At 36.9% G+C, this 19,352-nt stretch overlaps 1 pseudogene; it reads right to left on the bottom strand.

Moving 5' to 3' along the window:
- Positions 1-2,647: 2,647 nt before the first annotated feature.
- Positions 2,648-2,766, bottom strand: LOC112477492 (annotated as a pseudogene).
- Between the last annotated feature and the right edge of the window lie 16,586 nt (positions 2,767-19,352).

The raw sequence follows: 19,352 nt of genomic DNA, 5'->3' as shown, positions 1-19,352 counted from the left end.
TCTCCCCCTCACTCTCTCCCACCCAATATTCTGGTCGAGTTTATCGCCGTGTTCCTAATGTTCCATTTTCTCTACAGCCCCATGTCCGACCTTCATTAAATCTGAACTCAAACCTTGCAAGAACATTCTGACTAGTCCCTCAATCTTTGTTCTTCACTATCACTAGAGTTGTCTCACTAAAACACTAATAAGATCCTATCAAACTCCAGCACCCTACCCCCACACACCAAAGCTTTTAGTGTCCCTCCTGTAAACAATCCAAGCTGTCCACAATTTGTAGTCCCAGCCAAACTTTCTGGTCTCATCTCTGCAATCTCCAAACCTAACGTCATCCACTTATTTCACGTCCCCAGAATATGCTCTCCATTGTCATATAAGTTGATTGAAGTGGTTTCTTTAGCCTTAAATAGTCTTGCCACCAAGATCTTCCTAATCTTGCACATATCAAGACACTTTACTAATTTTAACAGTTAAAATTAATTGTTTCTTCAAGTAATAACTACTTATTATAGAAAACTGAATATGTGCAGGTAGATTTACATACATTATCACATTTAATCCTCATCATAATTGAGCAAGTTAGTTATTAGCCCATGATCCCTTATCCAAAGCCACAAGGTCAGCTGTGCTTCCAAATTCAAAATGTCTTATTTTTTAGAAAGGTAATAAAATGGAATGTCTCAATTTCTCAATCTGAAAAATGCAATAAGTACTAGCTTAATACCTCCCTTACGGTATTGTGAAACAGAAAGTGTATTCCTTCAGAGAAGGGCCTATGGATATGTCCTTAGTAAATGCACTTTGGGGGTCTATTTGTTTGACTGTTATAAATAGTACATAATAGCTTCTAAACAATACCTCACTAGGAAAATAAATGGATCTTACTTTTACAGTTACCTAATTTATATAAGAAAGCAACTTAGATGGTTATAAAAGCCCTCATTTTGTTGAATGTTATGTTTCTTTTTTTTTCTTTATTTTCACTTCCTTCTGCTATTTACCACACCCTTCACTCAGCGTTTCCTATCAAAATCACAGGACTCCTGCTACTTCAGTAAAAACTTTCTTCAGTTTTCTAGTCTATTTTACTATTAACTCAAAGTTTTCTCTGGCTAAAAATAGATAGATAGATAGATAGATAGATAGATAGATAGATAGATAGATAGATAGATAAAAATTTTTAAAAGCTAGATAATTATTCCCTGCATGGCAATTATGCTAATTTTTATGAATTCAATGTAAATACTCTAACAAACTCATTTCCTTCACTCTCTGTGGGCATGAATGCAGAAGAGACCAAGAATATACTGCTGGCAGGGACCTTGAAGATCAGCTGGGTTTATTTATCTATTTATTACACTCGAAGAAATGAAGGAGCAGAGAGGTAGAGTAAGCTGCTGAAGCTCACACAACCAATTAGTGGCACAACACTAGCTTGATCCCAGCTGTCCCCACTCCACCCGAACCCCTCCCATCTCCATCCCTAGGCAACCACTGTTCTACTTTATGTCACTGTAGACTGTTTACTCAGAATTTCATAAAAATGGAATTTTTGTATCTGGCTTTATTTTTTACTCCACATAATGTTTTCGAGATTCATCCACATTTTTACATATATTGGAAGACTGTTCTTTTGATTGTTGAGTGTTATTTTATTATAATAAAGATATATCACAAAATTTATTTTTTTATTCTTCTGCTGACCTGGGTTCTTTCTAGGTTTTGACTATTACAAATAGAACTACTATGAACATCCTCGTATATGGCATTTTTGAATATATATTTTTTCATTCACCTTGGGTAAATATTTATGAATTGTTTTGATGGGTCATAGGATAGGTGTATATTTTATTTTATGAGAAATTACCCATTGCTTCATATCTTCACCCAGAATTGGGGTTGTCAGTTGTATTAGTCAGGGTTCTTTGGTGAAACAGAACCACTAGGATATAAAAGGAGATTTATAATGAGGAATTGACTCATGTGATTATGGAGGCCAAGAAGTCTCATGATCTGCTATCTGCAAGCAGGAGTGAGAGTTTTAAAGCCTGAGAACAAAGGGAGCTGATAATGTAAATCCCAGTTAAGGGCCAGAGAACATGAGATGAGATGTACCAGCTCGAACCTCAACAAATTAGATGATGCCCTCCCACACTGGGGAGGGCAATTTACAGATGTAAATACTAATGTCATCTAGAAACATTCTTAACAGACACACTCAAAAATAACGTTCGACCAAATATCTGGGCAGCCCCAATCTAGTCAAATTGACACATATATTTAACTATCATGTTATTCTTTTAAATTATAATCTTTATAGTGAGTGTGAAGTTGTATTTATTGTGATTTTAATTTACATTTTCCTGATGACTATTTTGTGTCTCCCTGATGAACTTTCATGTGATTATTGACCATTCCCGATACCTCCTTTTGTGAATGTTTATTCAAATCTTTTGTCCATTTAAATTGAGTTGTTTGTCCTTTTAATATTAAGTTGTAAAAGTCCTTTATATATCCTAAATACAAATTCTTTGTCATATATGTGTGTTGCAAATATATTCTTCCAATCTGTGACTCGCATTTTAGTATTTTTAGAGATGTCATTAGGAAAGCTCATTTTAAAAATTTATTTATTTATTTATTTTAATGCCTACAGCACTTGGTCTTCCTAGGTGGTCTCCCGTTCAAGTACTAACCAGGCCCGACCCTGCTTAGCTTCCAAAATCAGACAGGATTGGGCATGTTCACGATAGCATGGCCATAGACTCATTTTTTTAATTTTAATGAAGTCTAATTTATGATATATTCTTTTATGGATTGTATTTTATATTCTACCAAAAACATCACTTTTTTTTTACATACCCCAATGCCGCAAAGATTTCCTCTTATTATTTTTGGAAAAGCTTTGTTGTTTTAGCTTTTGTAATTATGTTTATGACCCATTTTCTTTTATTTTTGTGTATGGTATGAGATGAGGGTTGAGTTCATTTTTTCCGTAGAGATTTCTAGCTATTTCAGCACCATTTTTTGAAAAGACTGTACTTTCCTATTGAATTACCTTTGTATCATTGTCAAAAATCAATTGACCATGAATGAATATCTTTATTTCTGTACTCTATTCTATTCTCTTGGTCTACATCTCTATTGTTATGAGAAACCACACTGTCTTGATTACTATAGCTTTACAATAAGACTTTAAATCAGATAATTTCTCTAATTTTTCTTTTTTTTCTTTTTTAATCTAACCTTTTCTTTTTCAAAATTATTTTGGCTATTCTTGGTCCTTTTATATAGTCAGCTTATCTATTTTTTACAAAAAAGTCTGTTGGAATTTTGATTGAAATAGCATTGAATCTATAGATCAATTTGGGGAGAAATGACAATATAGTCTTCTAATCAATTAACATGTCATATTTCACCATTTAGTTAGACCTTTAAACTTTCTCAGTAGTGTGTGTTTTAGGAATATAATATAGGCTTTGAAAATATTTAAGTTCCATAAAGATTACATTTTTATGTTTTAAAAAATTTTAATTCAATTTTCTAATTATTCATTTCATTGTGTAGAAATACAATTGACTTTTGTATACTAACCTTATATCTTGAGCACTTATGAGTTCCAGTAGCTTTTTTTCCCCTGGTTTTCAGGGTTTTATATAAATACAATAATTTAATGTGTGAATAAAACCAGTTTTATTTCTCCATTTTTTATTTGTATGCCTTCTGTTTCTCTTTCTTTTCTTTTTTTTCCCCTTATTGTCCTTCCAGGGTCTCTGTACAATGTTGAATAGAAATGGTGAGAATGAACAAGCTTGCTATATTGCCAATTCTAAGAAGAAAACATTCAGCCTTTCAACATAAATGATGATCTTAGCCCTAAGATTTTGTTTTGTTTTGTTTAGTAAATGCCCTTTATTAAATTGAAAAAGTTATCGTCTATTCCAAGTTTATTGACAGATTTTATCAAAATTCACTCTTGATGCGGTGAGTTACATTGATCAATGTTCAAATGTTAACCAACTTTGCCTTCCTAGGATAAACCCTCATTGGTTCATGATATATCACCTTTTTTATACCTTGATAAATTTGGTTTGCCAAAATTTTGTTTGAGATTTTTGTAGCCATGTTCATGAAGAATATTGGTCTGTAATTTTCCTTTTTTAAAACAACTATGCCTGGTTTTGGTGTTGAGTTAATAGAGGCTTCATATAGTGAGTTGGAAATTATTCTTTCCTCCTGTGTTTTCTGAAATCATGTTTGAAGGATTAGTATTCCTCAACTGTCTGATAGATTCCAACAAGGAAACCATCGGGCCTGGAGTTTTTATTGTGGCAAGGTCTTAAATTACTAAATCGAGGTCTTGAGTAGGTATAAGATTATTTGGATTTTCTTATGTCAGTTTGGTAAATTGTGCCTTTGCAGGAAATTATCTATTTCATCTAAGTAGTCCGATTTATAATATCTCTTTATTACCCTTTAATGCCTACATGCGCTATATAGTTGTATTCCCTCTTTTATTCCTGATGTTGCTAATTTGTATCTTCTCTTTTTGCTCATTGATCTTTTCAAAGAACCAACTTTTTGTTTAATTAATATTCTCTGTTTTTATGTTTTCTGTTTTACTTATTTCTGCTCTTATCTTTCTAATCTCTTTCTAACTGCTTACTTTGAGTTTACATTTCTTTTTCTGATTTCTTAAGGTCAAAACTTAAATAATTGATTTTAGATCTTTTCTCCTTTTCTAAAATAAACATTTAAAGCTATAAATTTCACTCTAAGCACTGCTTTAGCAAAACAGATTTTGATAGGATGTGTTTTCATTATCATTCATTTAGAAATATTTTCTTATTCTCCTTGCGATTCCTTCTTTGACTCATGGGTTATTCAGATATGTGCTGTTTAATTTCCAAGTATTTGGTGCTTTTTTATTTATCTTGTTGCTATTTATCACTGAATTCCATTGTGATCAGAGAACATAGTCTCTAAAATTTCAGTTTTTTGATATATATTGAGACTTATTTTCCAGCCCAGTACATAGTCTGTCTTGATGAACATTCTATATGCACTTGAAAAGAATGTGTAGTCTAAAGTCGTTAGGGTATTGTCCTATAAATCTGCATTAGGTTATTGTGGTTGATAATCTTTTATATCTTTACTGAATTTTTTGGCTGTTTTTTTTTCTATTAATTACTAAGAGAAGTATATTAAAGTCTCCAGCTATGCAGTTTATGCATTTGCCTATTTCCACTTTAGTTATATCAGTTTTTGTATCATGTGTTTTGAAGCTGTTATTATGTATCATAACAATATATTATATACCATTATGAAATGTCCCTCTCTGCCTTATTAACTTTTCTTGAATTCTATTTTATCTTTTATTAATATAGTCATGCTGTCTTATGCTAACAATTTCCAGATATATTTTTTTGATACTTTTACTTTTACTCTATTTATGTCTTTGTGTTAAGTATGTCTCTTGCAGACAGCAAATAATTGGGTCTTGCTTTTATATCCAGTCTGACAGTGTGAGAATCTCTGCTTTTTGATTGGCATGTTTAGTCAATTTAAATTTAATGAAGTTGTTGATCTGTGGATTTTGGCTTACCATTTTGCTACTTGCTTTCTATTTGTCTCATCTGTTTTTTCCCCCTTCTATTTCTCCTTTCTTACCTTCTTTTGTGTTAATCCATTTGTATGATTCCATTTTAATTTTCGTATTGACTTTTTAGCTATATCTCTTAATATTATTTCATTGCCCCAGGATTACAATCTTTAAATTAACACAATCTACTTAGAGGTAATGTTGAATTAACTCTTATATTGAAATACAGGAACCATGTATCAATATGGTTCAATCTTTAAATTAACACAATCTACTTAGAGGTAATGTTGAATTAACTCTTATATTGAAATACAGGAACCATGTATCAATATGGTTCCACTTAACATTTCACATTTCACCCATTTTTTTGCTAGTGACTATATATATAATGTATATGTATGTGTATATATACATACATATATATATATATATGTGTGTGTGTGTGTATATGGTGTGTGTGTGTGTTAAACCAAATAATACTAAATCTTAAGTTTTGGTTCTATTATTCCTGACACATGGTGAGATAATCAATTTCAAACAACATCTTTATACCATTATAAAAGCTAGTGATGTTGAAACCTGAGCAGATCACTAAGATTTATTCCCTGCTTCTAAAGAAATATTTGAAACATTTAAATTCAAATTCCAAACTTGAAAGAAAATTAAAACTCTTCCACTCAGCACCCTCATTTTACACACAGAGACGTGATATCCAAACATGTAAAGGGCTGATCTAAGATTACATGCATTGATTCATTAATTCACTTAAAAATTCAACATTTATTCTAAAAATATTTAAGTGCTTACCATATACCTGTCACTGAAGATACAAAATGAGTGAGAACTAAAAATCACTGAATTGTATAGTTAAAACAGATGTGTTATAGTAGGTAAATTATACCTCAGATAAGATCCAGTCCTTTCCGTCTAGAAGATCACAGTGTGATGAAAATGTAAGACAAACATAAACAATTACAATAAAATGTGAACATGCTATTACAGACCATGTGACGCTTAACCACTTAACTTTGGAATACCCTGAGGCTTAGGCTTGCACCTCTTGTGTTTTCTTTCTACAACCACTCCCTTCATGATCTCATTCAGTGTCATGACTTTAAATATCAATTGTATGTTGATGACTTCAAAATTTTTATCTCCAACAGATGTCTCTCAAATTCCAGATTCAAACATCCAGCTGACAATCTGACATCTCTCCTCTAAATATTAGTTTCTCAAACTCGACGTGTCAAAGACCGAATTCCTAATATTTCCCTTCCAAATCAATTCCTTTCACAACTGTCATCACCTCAATTCATTAACAGCTCCGTCTTTCCAGTTGCTCAGGCCAAAATCTTTGGAGTCATCTTTGACTTGTTTCTTTCTCTCATTTAACGCACCATGAAATCCTATTGGCTCAACATATATCCAGAATTGGACCACTTCACACCACCTCCCTATTGTAATCCTGGTCCATCTTCCCTGGCCCGAATTATTACCTTGTGCCAAATAGTCTATATTTTATAAAACAGAGGAAATTTTAAAGTTGTAACTCAAGATCAAGTCAGTTCTCTGATCAAATCTTCCAATGGCTTCCCATCTCTCTCTAGTAAAAGGCTTAGTCTTCACAGTGACCTCCAAGACACCATGAAATCTGAGCCTCTCATCTGCACTCTGTTAACTTTCTAATATAGTCTCTACTACTGTTCTTTCTGTTCACCTCCTTCCATCTGCATGGACTTCCTTGCTATTCCTCAAATGTCATTGGCAAGCTCCTACTTCAGGGCTTTTGCACTTGCCGTTCCCTTTACCTAGAGCCCTCTTCATCAAATATCCTCATTGCTTACTTCTTCACCTCTTTCAAGTCTCTGCTCACATGTCATTTTCTCACTGAGGTCTTCCCTGATTACCCTATTTCAATTTGTAATCATCTCTCCCACCTATAGACTTGCATTCTCTCCCTTGGCACTTCCTGTTGCCTTTCCTGCTCTATTTTCTCTGTAAGCACTTATCACCTTAAACATATTACATAAATAATTTACTTATTTCATTCATTGTCTCTTTATCCCCGTTAGGCCAAAAGCCCTATGAAAGCTTGTCTGTGTTGTTCACCTCTATTTTCCCAGCATCTAGAACAGTAGGCATTCAATCAAACATTTGAATGAGTGAATAAATGTGCCTAGTACTCTTAAAGAAGGAAATTAGTGGGTTTTATTCTGCGACCAGGCCAGGTTTGTTTGTTTGTTTGTTTGTTTGTTTGTATACTTTGGCAGAAGAGTATCTGAGATGGGAGAAAGGCTGCTGGCTGTTAGGAAAGAGTTAACTGTAGAAGTGACACTTGAACTTAACTGTGAATTTTCCAGACAGAGAAGATAGTGAAGGGTATTCCAGGTAGAAGGAACAGCAGATGCAAAAGCAGGATATTTTGCAAAAGCATGGCACAGTCATAAAATGCCAAAGAGTTGAGTAGTATGTCAGGGAAGTGTGGAGCAGGGAAAATGAATGGTTGGGTCCAGCGAGGAGGCCCAGACGGCTAGTCAGAGCCAGCCATGAAAGATAGAGACAGATTAGATGCTGGCCTCCCAATGCCTTGTCTACTGCTCCATACAGTCTCCTTTTTCAATCTAAAATTTATTTTTCTTTTAGATATTGTAGGCTGATACTTTTACCACCCACATTTTCTTTTATAAATAAAAATGCATTCATGATCTCAGAGTGTGAAATTTAAGACAGGTGATTTTAAAAATATGCATGTAAAATAGTTAAAAGCTGAAAGGGTTTATATTTTAAAATAGATTATAGATTTTTGATTACTTACATCCCAAAGACTAAAATAATCGAAACTTCCAAAAAAATGACAGCTGGTGCTTACTGCAAGCCTATTTTCATCAACTTAGAGTTCAAACTTTGTAGAAAAATAATGCCAATGATATAACACACAGAGGGCTATAGAAACAGATATAAATTTGGGAGCATTAAAAAATGTCCTCCAAATTTTTTAGCAACTGGTGATTATTATGCCATTGGTATTATATTAATTATTATATATTTGAATTATTAAATTAAGCAACAAGGGATAGGAAATTGTATGTGGCAAACTGAGCATAGATTATAATATTGGTTTTTATTCTTAAAACTGATATTTCTTGTACTTTAATTCTCCTAAATTTGATTTGTAAAGCTAAAGATTTTATACCTTCATCAGTTAAGTATTAGATATTAAAAATAGGCAATGAGCAGAACAATTATACATTCATTCAACAAATCTTTGGTAGCCCAGTATGAGCAAGGAATGTAATTTGGTTTTGGATTTCAAATGACACAAAAATAAGTAACTATTTCTCTTTGCTTAAAATAATCGTGAGGAATATATTGATCTACAGAGTGGAGAATACCCATTCACATGAATCTGTAAATTTACAATCTTGTTTGATTGAGATGAAATAGTTGTGAGAATTCCCCCAAAACTTCTATAAAAATCATATCATTTCCATTGACTTGAACATACAATGACTGACTAAAATTTGTTAGAAGTTGTATCTGCCTGTATTTGCTTTCAGAGATGTCACTAAAACTCCTTACATTGGAGTGAACTCAGCCCCATCCAGCACTCGGAAGCCTGATACTACTAAAATGTACCTATTTTCTATGCATAAACATACACATTTATAATATCTTTAAATTGCATTCCCTGCAATATGTAGCAAGAGCCAACAGATGTTCTGTTACTTTGACCTAGCAGTCCTACTCCTGGGAACTTATCCAAAGGAATTAATTGCACAGAAGCAAAAATCTATATGCACAAAAATTTTATTACAAGGCTATCAGTAAGAGCCAAAATCTGGGAGTAATCTAAGTTTCTACAACAGGAAAATGGTTGAGAAGAGCATAGTGCATCAACAATATGTCATATTATATGATCATTAAAATCCAAAACCATGAAGACTGTAGAAATGTCAAATATATTTTTTATAAACCTAAAATTAAAAGACAATATTTTTTAAATGGCATTTACATTGTGATTATAAATATGTAAAAAAGATGAGCATGTGGAAGACTAGAAGATAAAATGGAGAAACGAAAACGATTGTGTTACGATGGAGGAATTAGGAGTTTGTTTTACTTCTTATAAAAGGGTTTCGAGTTTTGTATTACATCGACTTTTCAATTGAAGATTATGCCGTGTAGAATCAACTCACACCATAAGGATGTGTCCATAAAGATCACAAATAAAAGCTGGGATTTTACAAAGTTGACTCATTTGTGTTCTCTGTGAACTCTACTCTAGCTATCTCTCCAGTGTCATCATTTTTACCATTGTTTTCAACCATGTAGAGCTGTTTCCAGTATACATAAGTTGGGCCTCACCTCAAACCTACCAAATTTGAACCTATAGAAGTTGGGCCTAGGCAAAGGTATTTTAAATCCCCCCTCCTACCCCAGGTAATTCTGAGATATACTTAGGTTCAGAACCATCGATGGCACCATGCAAGAGAACCAGTGGCCTTAAAGATGGTATTTCTGAAATTAAATAAATTTAAAACTTAAAGAGAAAAACAAAAATTACAGTCAATGTTCAGGTGACTATTTTCAATTTTGATTCTCTGGGCTGTAGGAAATGTGGCAAATGTGTTCACACTACTACAACCCAAGGTATGCTTTGCTGCTGTCCTCAGAACACACCAAACTACAGAAGGAAGATCCTAAGGAAGGTAGAGGAGCCCATCCCAGATATTATCCTCAAGGCAAGGTCTCTGTGGCCACGTGACTGTGCGTGAAGGCAGCAGTTCTCGGGGATTTCCCAGAAGGCAAATATTTCTTTCTTTATTAAATTTATATATGACGTTCAAAAGGCTCTACATGTTCCAGAATTTTTATTTTGATTTCTACTAATTTTCAGACACTCAGCTGCTCCCTGTGGGCATGTAAATCTCTGTTGCCTCCAGCATCCCCTACAGCAGCCTCGGTGGAGGCACAGGAGGAAGAGAGCCCACCATAAATGGTCCTCTCTGTTCTGACCTTATGGTGAAGCTTCTCGATCTGCTTCTTTTTTCCAAAATAAGCACCTTATAATCCATTCTCTTTTTAACTGGTGATCTTTACCTTTTCTCTTTGATTTATAGGTTTTATAAATAGGTCATTATTTCAGAATATTAGAGTTGGAAGGAACTTGCCCCAGTTCTTATATTTTTAAATTGAGAAACCAAGGCCAAAAGAGGATAAACGATTTGCCCATGATCACATAACTTGGTGAGGCAAAGCTGCCTTCTTGCTTTATAGTTCACTTTTTATACAATCAAACCACAGTCTATAGGGCATGTGCTTTAAGTTTTAATAGTGGGAATGATTGGCAGTGATTTATCCACATGCTCTTCTTGCCCAGCCACCCTGTGATAGGTGAATATCTGAGACACCTGCTGTGGTGTATTGAAAGCATTCAGACTGGGTCGTGCTGGGAGCGAAGCTCGGGAGAGACTGAACCTTTGACATTGGCCTTGTTAATAGCACACCTTCTTAAGAGCAGGTGGTCTTGGAGTAGAAAATAAGTAAGATTCATTTGTAACCCAACCTACCCTAGCTCACCTATCTAACCACTCACCACAAAATGCCAAGTGAGAGTTAAATAACTCAGTGTACTGGGCTCTGCTATATGTTATCAATCGTCTACATTTCTATATTCAGGCAGTTACCAAAATATAGGTGAGATATAGTCTACATTACTTGAAAGAATTTAGTGTTTGGAATTCTGTATTCACTTTTGTCAGAGAAAAAATTATGGAATGCTACTGCATAAAAGCCTACTGAAACCCCATATAACTGGATGTGGCACTAACATTATAGACTGAATTATGGTATCCCCCTCCCCACTTTCAGATGTTGAAGTCCTAACACCCACGGGGCCATATTGGAGATAGTGCTTTGAGGAGGTGATTGAGGTTAAATGAGGTCATCAGAGTAGAGTCCTAATCCCATAGAACTGGCTTACAAGAAGAGGAAGAGACACCAGAGTTCTCTCTCTGCCATGTGAGGACACAGCAAGAAGGCAGCCATCTATAAGCCAAGAAGAGGATTCTCACCAGAACCTGACCATGTTGGCACCCTGACCTTGAACTTTTCAGCTTCCGGAACTGTGAGAAAATGTATGTCTGTTGTGTAAGCCACCCGGTCTAGGGTATTTTATTATGGCGGCCTGAGCAGACTGAGCCACTAACCTCCAAGAACCACGTGGATCTGTGGGCATGGTGTCCCAGGCTCCAAGAACACCAGGTGCTCCTGGCCCTGGCTGCCAAAAGTCCAGCTTTGGGGACAAGCCCAGAATTAGTAACAGTAATGTAAGTTCTGATGCTAGCTTTGGCAGCTATTCACATGTAAGTTATTCAGTAATTAGGTGCTTTCATACATACACGTGTCAGCACAACTGCACATTAGTGTATACATGCACTCCTCCTACAAACACTCATTGAGTACCAACTATGGGTCAGGCACATAGATGCTGAGAATACAGTAGTAAACAAAACGACAAAATTCCTTCTCCCTGGAGATCTGACCCTCCACTGAGAAAGACAGAGGATCAATGAAATAAGCAAAATGCATGTTATGCTAGACAGTGATAAGTGCTAAGGAAAAAAAACAAGGCAATAAGGGAGTTAGGGGAATAGCAGATAATTTTCAATAGAGAGGTCAGGGGAAGTCTCGCTAAGAAGATACTAGTAAAGACGTGAAGGAAGTAAGGGAGGGAGCCATGTACATATCAGCGAAAGAATATTTTAGAATGACAGAAAGGCAAAGGGCCTGAGCTATGTTAGAAAAACCAAGAAAGGCAGTGTGGCAAAGAAAAGATGAAATGAGGTGAGAGAGATGGGGGTCAGCACAGGTCACACAGAGCTTGTAGGCCATTCTATTGACTGGGTCTTCTACTCTGAGCAGAGCAGCAGCACAATCTGCTTTACATTTTAACAAAATCTCCCAGGCTGCTGTGTGGGCAGCGCTGCTGTGGTGTAAAAGTGTCAGAATACATGCCGTGTTGCTTTCCTAGGGCTGCCGTGACCAATTAACACAAACTGGCAGCTTAAAGCAACAGAGGTTTATTCTCTCACGTTTCTGCAGGCTAGACGTCTGAAGTCAAGATGTCAGCAGGGTTCGTTTCTTTCGGAGCTTCAGAGGGAGAATCTGTTCCGCGCCCCTCTTCCAGCCTCTGGTGCTCGGGGCACTTCTCGGCTTCCGGCTACATCGCTCCGATCCCCGCTTCCGTCTCCATGTAGCCCGTCTCCCAATGTGTGCGTTTTGGTGTCTCTATCTCTGAACCTCCCTCTCCTTTCTCTTATAAAGACATCAGTCACTGGATTTAGGGCCCGCCCTAATTCTGTGTGACCTCGTTTCTGCAGGCTAGATGTCTGAAGTCAAGGTCAAGACACCAGTCACTGGATTTAGGGCCCACCCTAGCTCTGTGTGACCTTGTCTTAACTAATTACATCTGCAAAGACCCTATTTCCAAATGAGGTCACATTGAAAGGTTCTGATGGACATGAATTTGGGGGGGAATACTAATATAATCCGCTCCATGTACTGATCATTAAAATGCTGCATTTAGGTTTAAAATCTGAAAAAAACTGGAGGTTGTTTTTTTAATCAGTACTAATTCAGGTCCTGCCGTTTACAGGAGAGAAAACATCATGTGAAATGAGGGTTGACCCCTCAGCAAGCTGGAATTGGCTGAAAACAATGTGTAAATAAGAAGGCCAAACAAAGTCCAGGTCTGAGGGACTAATCTGTTTGTTTTTTTCCCCCCAAAGTAATAGTTAACTTATATGAACACATACACCTCAAAAGAAAACAAAAAAGGGCTTTCCACAAAACTACTTTCAGTGACAATGGCTTTAGTCCTGGCTCTGGGGGTGAATGGCTGTGACTCTGGCCAGGTGCCTGGCAGGTCTGTGCTCAGTGTCTTCAATATAAAGTCGGGGCAAGACCTGCCAATTCTTTCTTGGTGACTTTTAAAAAGGGAACATGTCTGTGCTCCATGAAACAAAAACATGGAATAAATTCAACCTCTACAAACAATAATAATCAAACACATCTCTTAAACTGCCACACCTCTTCCCCCAATTCACCCATTTGCCACTTCTCTCCACAGTGACTTCAGAACCTGTTTCACCAAAATCCAGGAAGAAATCCTAGGAGAGATGGTTAACAAGGACAACATGGTGCCCTGCCTAGTCTGCTGTGGTCAGCCGTGCTCCTCAGACGGCACTATCTTAACACATTTTTATACACTTGTGTCCACTTGAGGATAAAGTCACAGAACAGCTAGAAAAGCTATTAAGCACAGGAAGGTGCTTTGCAACCATGAGCTAGCAATGTCTGATGATCACAGGATTTCTCTCTCTTTCTCTCTCTCTCTCTCTCTCACTCTCTCTCTCCCTCTCTCTCTGTTTCTACCTCTCTGTCTCTTACACACATACACACACATCACGCATTCCTCAATCTGCCTCCCCTATTCTTCTGGTCTAGCTGTTCCTCCTTCCCAAAACCTCTCCTCACACATGCACAACTCCCCCACCAGCACCTGACCTTTGCACAGGAATACAGTAGTACCACCCATCTGGTACCCAAGCATATTTCCGCCCTCTTCCTATTCAGTGTGACGCATAGAGCTTTAACTAGCTCACACACAAAATCAAATTGCCTGCAATACAGCTCCATGCACAATTTGAGACATGTTGTAAACCTGGTCAGTTTCCTTCTTATCAGAGGAACCAGGCATTTTCTCAGTGGCTGTCTTCCTCATAGTTGTAATAGTGTAACTGAAGGCTAGGAGAGACAAGAAGGAGGCTGTGCCTGGGCACACTGAGTTGTATGTGAACCCAGAGGCCCCTTTAATCCCAAACCGCACCACACTGACTGCCTCCTAAACTAGCTCTGCCAAGAACAACTTTTTAAAAAGTTTGAAAGAAAACAAAATTCACAGGAAAGATAACTACGTGCCTCAGTTTTAAATTTTCTTTAGATTTTAAAGGAGGTAAAAAAAATCCTGGATTATTATGACCTAAAAGTTTTTTTCAAACTAAAAAACAGCAGTTGAGCTAAAACTAGACATCACCATGATCAGGTACACAGGGAAATTCCTGTCTCTGACCATTCAAAGGCTTTTTTTTTTTTTTTTAAAGTCAAAGCAAACCCAGGAATCAAGAACCAAAGAACTCAAGATTCCAACAAAGCTGTTTTGAAGAGTGATAATGGATCAGAAAATGAAAAGGTAGGTAATTGAGTGAAGTTGTGATGCAATTTGATTTAAAAAGCAAACGGCTGCTGCTGCCTCCACTTTCCTCTACAGTCCATGAGAGTAGAAACACAATAGGTCCTTAATTAATATTTACCTAAAGAATGAATAAACGAATGTGGGCTTATTATGTTCTAAGCACCATGCTAGAAATTGGGGATCAAACATGACAGAGGCCCTGATACCAAGACATCTAAGTACAACGGAGAAGCGGGCACATAAACAAATAATTTCTATATAGTATGACAATCAATAGAAGTAATTTAAAGATATAGAGAGAGCCCAGAATGGGCAGTAATTAATATGGGTTGGGGAAGGGGAAATGATTAAGGAGTTTGCATATGTTCTTATTCTCCAAGAAAGCAGCGACAAAGAGAGGTATTCTGGGCAGAGGAAATAGCATATACAAAGGGAATAAATAAATAGTTCAGTCTAACTAGAGCATAAAATGAATCAAGATAGTTTTCCCCCTGGAGCCATGGGCACAGTCCAGGGTAAGGTTAGACGTGGGAAGCAAGAAGCAGTTTGATGGTCAAGTTCAAGGGAGGTGGTAGGAAGCAAAAACTAGGCACAAAGCAAAGGGTCTTTGATAGAGGACAGATTAGATAGTGTGAGCATCAGTGTGCATAATAATAGAGCAAATGTCTTGTGCTAGTTTATATGCAGGAGCTCAGTGCTGAGGATGTAGGAAAGTGGCATGAGTAGAAGCCATAGCTTTGATGGAATAAGGTTGCACATGGAATTGTATGTGGATTTTGTGGTTAGGAGGTAGATGTACCAGATAAAAGTAAAGGAATGTAAATGTTCTTCAAATACACAGTCAATATTCTGTAGAAAGGGGATAGTAGATAGGTAAATGTGAACTGGGATAAATGTAAACAGTGTTGCCCAAACCAGGAGAGAAACAAATAAAATGCAATAGTAGGTATATAGGTGGGCTAGATCAGGATAAATTAGCATCTGTCAGATGTGTACACAGTGGTCTTTGTGAATAAAACTCACTTCCTCTTGAAGAAACCAACTCTAAGGATTATAAGGGCAAAAAGAATATGAAAGTACTGCCTCTTGAGACACATTGACTCTGAATAGGGCTTAAAGAACAGATTCTACTCCTAAACTTATGACACATTGTTCGGCACCATACAGTGGTCCTTAGGCTAGATGGGATGTGGTCCTTTCATTACTATACAAGGTTCTTGAAAACCCATTTTTCAGTATTGGCCAGGATTCAATGCTGCAGGCAGTAGTTAAAAACTGCCCAGACCAGAGCACTATGAGATATGTGAATCTTTGCTTTCCACTATCAAAAGTTATGCAAAATGCTGGTCATTAACCCATAGCCTAAGGGAATACCTTTCTTATAAGTGGAGAATTTAGTATGATTTGGGTTGGGGTACAGAGATTCAGAACTGGATGTGGGAGTATGACCCTTAGCATGGGGTACCAGAAAAGGGGAAACAAAATCTCTGACTCAGGCAATAGTGAACTTGAGAAGGAAGGGGCAGACTGAGGCACCAGATTCAAAGGGGTGCATAGAGAGCAAGAACCAGATGACAATGGAAGTGCAGACCAAGGACATTCCTTGAAACTGTAGTATGCAGAGAAAGCAGCCTGTTTTAGAGACCTGGGGTCTGGTCCAGGCACTACCTGAAAGCTATTTAAAGTGCTGTTAATTGAAGCCACCACCAAACCATCTCACTCCCCAAAAAAAGAAGCCAGAAGATTTTCAGCACATATTTGAGGTTTCGAAAGAGAAATAATTTTTTAAACCATCCTAAGTGATCTCACTAGAAATATCTAGTGAATAATAAAAGAAAACCTTTAATTTGTTTTAGGAAAAAAAAAAAAAAACCCAGTACAAAGCAAATTATTCCTATGCAATATAGTCCTAATTCCAGAGAGTAATTTCAAAGTCAACTCTTTTTGTAGTCTTTATAAAGTTCCAAGTTAATAAACCTCTCTGGAATTATATATACATATATATACACCTTGCCAAGGTAGGCAATATATTTGAGTCAAGATCTAGGTTTCCAGGGTAGTCAAAGCCGAGTCAAAGCCTTGCAAAACTTTCATGGGAAATGTTTCTTCTTGATTTTTAAAGGTTCTTTGTTGTTGTTTCTTTTTAGGGGGTGTGGGGATGTGGACAAGATAATCACTTGGTCTCTTTGACTGTGAGGTAACAAATCATGAATAGCTCGGGTTTTTATAAGGACATACTTCTGACAGAGAACAGACGTTGGGTAGCAGAGCAAAGGCAACTCAGTGGATACATTAATGTCTCATTTAAGAAAAGGGAAACAGAAAAATTTGGAGTGGAACTTCATTGCAAGGGTTTGAGAAATGGTGGTTTGAGAAATAGATTAAGAGTATGTGCATTATTTTGGCATTGCTAGAGCACTCGCTGAAATGATATTCCTGTTCTGGAATTTCCACTGGTTCTGGAATTCCCACTGGTTCTGGAATTCCAGCAAAGGTTCCTCCAGATCATCGTGCACTCCTGGACTCCACAGTGCTGCTTGGGAAAGCACACAGGAGACCAGGCACACCTTGCATCAGAACTTGTTCAGCAAACGATTCACCAAAGCAAAAAATTATAAAATTCTGTGATAATTATCTTGAGCTCTAACTTAATGTATCCAAATAATTTTTGTTGCTGTTGTTGTATATAATATTCTTAAAAATTAAAACTCAGCTGAAGCTTCAACTGGTTGATTCTTTGGCACTTTGAGAAGTCATGATTCAAACAGAAGAGACAGCCTCTTGCTTCGCACCTCTAACCCTGAGGCAGCTGAAGCGCTCCCTGTGGGCTTCTGCATCTACTCTTTTAGACCCAGCACTGAGACAAGACGTCCTGACCCCTGGAGTGGACGCACCACCACACTTTGGCACATCTTTCCTTTAGAATATCTCCCAAACCTTAACAACTGCCGTGGGGCCTGCCGACAGCATGCTTTAGTGACACAAACAGTCTTTCATGGCAGTTCTCAATGCTATCTGTGATGTTTGGATTCTTCTGCTTTTATTGTTATTCTTGAGTGTTGCTTCTTGTTTGGAGCACTAGTTAAAACGTGGGGATCTTTTCCTTACATGAAAGTTATTTTGTGCACACAGACAGAGGTATATAATTACACTAAATATAACTTTGGCACAAATGATCTTCCAGATGGGGTGAGAACACCTGAGCTATTCCATACAAGCCCACGTTTTTAATAAGTGACATATAATGTCTCCTATTTCAGTGTAATATCCTTCTGACTTCAAGTCTTTATCCTACTTCGATGTGAAGATTTTCTTTAATCCTATTTCTTAATAAAAAAAAAAAACTATTAGGGAGATAAAAAGTTTAGTGTTTTTAAGTGTATGCTGCAGGGATACTGGTTTGTTCACTTTGCACCCCTTGGTGACACAAATAAAAAAAGATATCGAGCTAACTTAGAAGTTAGCAGGGTTTTTCCCTTTGGGGCATCTGTGCAATTAATTAGGACAACAGGGAAGTCTTTCATAAAAGTCGTATCTTCAAGCTTACTCTCATGTTCTTTTATCTTAATATGTTAGTTTCTAATTTCTCTTTTCCTCCAATTATTTTTCCCCAATAATTTTCAGCCAATCAAAACACAAAGAGATTTTCTAATAATAACATTTTGATGTATTTAACATGATAAATAAAATTTCTAATTTCAAAGTATAGCTTTAGTTTAGGGGAAAATGTCATTAGATAAGTTACCTTCTTCAAACCATAGTTAATATTATAATTAACTTCTTTGATTTTTACCTATCAGTAAATATTGTCGAGTTCCTGGTAGGGTCTTAGCAGTATGCTACATGGTATACTTCTTTTGAGCCTGATAAAAATCAGGGATCTATCAGCAAGAGTCTTATTAACTAGTGGAGAAATTAAATAGACTTATGTGAAGCATTGTTACCAAGGTAGTGATCAGTATTGCAGTGGAGGCTGTAAGGTACCCTTCTTTAGCACTGTGGCTCTCATTTCTCCAGCTGCTGAGAGTGACCCACAGCCTTCAGCAAATTCCTTCTCCCAAAATTGCCCTCAGCCAAAGACCGCCATCTCTCCTGGGCCATGCTCCCTCCCTGAAATCAGCCTGTATCCAATGACCAGTTGATGAGGGAAAGGTACCATCTCTCCTGGGCCATGCTCCCTCCCTGAAATCAGCCTGTATCCAATGACCAGTTGATGAGGGAAAGGTACCATCTCTCCTGGGCCATGCTCCCTCCCTGAAATCAGCCTGTATCCAATGACCAGTTGATGAGGGAAAGGTATCTAGCCTGGAGGCAAGATAACTCAGAAGGACCATTCCAGCTCCAGAACACCCTGTGGGACCACTTGACTTTTGTTGCAATTACGTCATTCCTCCCTCTGCCCAACTCTATATTCTTCACTCTTCCCTTTGGTATATAGTCATAATGTAGTTCTCAATATATTTCCTGCACACAAATCTGTCTCAGGTTCTGATT

The sequence above is a fragment of the Pteropus alecto genome, unplaced genomic scaffold (genome assembly GCF_000325575.1).
Source record: "Pteropus alecto unplaced genomic scaffold, ASM32557v1 scaffold413, whole genome shotgun sequence".
Lineage (NCBI taxonomy): Eukaryota > Metazoa > Chordata > Mammalia > Chiroptera > Pteropodidae > Pteropus > Pteropus alecto.
This window is presented reverse-complemented; position numbering and strand designations above follow the sequence as displayed.